The 2,408-nt window shown below is 40.2% G+C and overlaps 1 pseudogene; it reads left to right on the forward strand.

Moving 5' to 3' along the window:
• The first annotated feature begins 1,053 nt into the window (after positions 1-1,053).
• LOC118636287 lies at positions 1,054-2,001 on the forward strand (annotated as a pseudogene).
• Positions 2,002-2,408: the final 407 nt, after the last annotated feature.

The raw sequence follows: 2,408 nt of genomic DNA on the forward strand, positions 1-2,408 counted from the left end.
GACTACTCCATCCAACAAGACTATAATTTAAAATGGAAGATAAAATAAAGAGCTTCCCAGACCAAAAGAAAGCTAAAGAAGTACATTACCACTATACCAGCATGGCAAGAAATGTTAAAGGGAGCTAAAAAGAAGATATAAAAAGGGAAAGTAATAAAGACATTTAAAAAATGGGAGTAAATAAGTACCCATCAATAATAACCAGAAATGCAAATGGGCTAAGCGCTCCAATCAAAATAGTTAGGTTAATTGAATGGATAAAATAACATGACCCATACATATGCTATCTACTAGGGAACTACCTTAGAATAAAAGAGTCACACAGACTGAAAATGCAGGGATGGAGTAAAATAACCCATGCAATTGGAAATAAATTTTAAAAATAAGCTGGTGTAGCAATATTCACATTGGACAAAATAGACTTTAAAATACGTAACGGCCATAATAAGAGACAAAGAAAGACACTACATAATACTAAAATAATCAATAAAAGAAGTGGATATAATCTTTGTTAACATATATGCACCTAACACAGAAGAACCTTATTATATGTGCTCCAAAAGCAGTTCTAAGAGGGAAGTTCATAGCTTTACAAGCTTACCTCTGTATATATTCTTGATGGACTTTAAGGGAGCGATCAATAGCAATACAGTAATAGTAAGGGATGTTAACACCCCACTGAAGCCACTGGATAGATCTTCCAGACAAAATATCAGCAAGAAAACAGTGGCCTAAATTAGTTGAATTTAATTGATATTTTCAGGACATTCTATCTCAAACAGGCACAGTGTACTTTGTTTTCAAGTGCACACAGATCATTCTCAAAAATAGACTACATGTTAGGATACAAAATAAGTCTCTACAAGTTCAAGAAGATTGAAATCATATCAAGCATCTTTTTAGATCACACTGGCAGGCGACTACAAATAAACAAGAATTAAAACTACTCAAAAACATTCGAACACATGAAGACTATATAGCTTGTTATTAAACAATTAATGGATTACAAATGAGATCAAGGTAAAAATAAAAAAATAAATAAAAATACTTCCGATGGCATCCAGGTCCAAGCGGCGTACCATGGGCAGTGGGGCTCCGCGGCCCTTGGACGCCCCGGCCCTTGCCAGGAAGAAGAAGAGGACCAAGAAGTGGAGGACCAGGACGAAGACGATGAAGACAGGGACGAGGAGGACGAGGACGACGACGAGGTCGTCGACCAGGAAGTGAATATTGAATTTGAAGCTTATTCCATCTCCGACAACGATTATGACGGAATTAAGAAATTATTGCAGCAGCTCTTCCTAAAGGCTCCTGTGAACACCGCAGAAATAACAGACCTCTTAATTCAGCAGAACCATATTGGGAGTGTGATTAAGTAAACGAATGTTTCAGAAGACAGCGATGACGATGTGGACGAAGATGAGATTTTTGGTTTCATAAGTCTTCTCCATTTAACTGAAAGGAAGGGTGCCCAGTGTGTTGAGCAAATTAAAGAGCTGGTGTTAAGCAGCTGTGAGAAGAACTGTGACAAGAGCACGGTTGAGCAGTTGGACAAGCTCCTGAACGACACCACCAAGCCTGTGGGCTTCCTCCTAAGCGAAAGATTCATCAATGTCCCTCCGCAGATCGCTCTGCCCATGCACCAGGCAGCTCCAGAAAGAGCTGGCGGGGGCACACAGGGCGGACAGGCCGTGTGGGAAGTGCTGCTTCTACCTTCTGATTAGCAAGACGTTTGTGGAAGCAGGGAGAAGCGATTCCAGAAAGAAGCAGAGCAGCCAAAGGAAAGAGGAGCTCGTGTTTGCCAATGCAGAGGAGGAGTTCTTCCATGAGAGGGCGCTCCTGAGGTTCAGCTACTCGGTGCAGGAGGAGAGCGGCATGTGTCTGGGCGGTAGCTGGTCCTTTGACGACGTCCCAATGAAGCCCTTGAGCACTGTGATGCTGGTTCCCTGCAACAGGATGAGTGACATCATGGACGACCTGAAAGAACACCTGTCTGTGTAGCCCGTTTCCCGTGGACAGTGCTGTGCTTGTTTTGGTAAAATCACCAGAAAACCCAGTGGAGTTTTACTGAAAAACTCGACTTTATTTATCTTTCGGTCCTCTACAAAAAGTAGGGTTCTGTTGCCCGTGTCTGTGACACGTTTACAAAATATCTTTTCAAAATTTTTGGTCAAATTATGAATGGTTGATTAAAAACCTTCCAGATAAGAAGAAAAACGTGGAGTAGTGATTTAAAGAACTCAATAAAAACTTCTATTTTTTTTTATTTAAAAAAAAAATACTTCCTGAAAATAAATAAAAATGAACACACTACTACCCAAAATTTATGAGATACTGCGAAAGCAGTTCTGAGTGGGAAGTTCATAGCATTACAGGACTACCTCAAAAATATTTTTTTCTAATACATG

This window comes from Molossus molossus, unplaced genomic scaffold (genome assembly GCF_014108415.1).
Source record: "Molossus molossus isolate mMolMol1 unplaced genomic scaffold, mMolMol1.p scaffold_m16_p_2, whole genome shotgun sequence".
Lineage (NCBI taxonomy): Eukaryota > Metazoa > Chordata > Mammalia > Chiroptera > Molossidae > Molossus > Molossus molossus.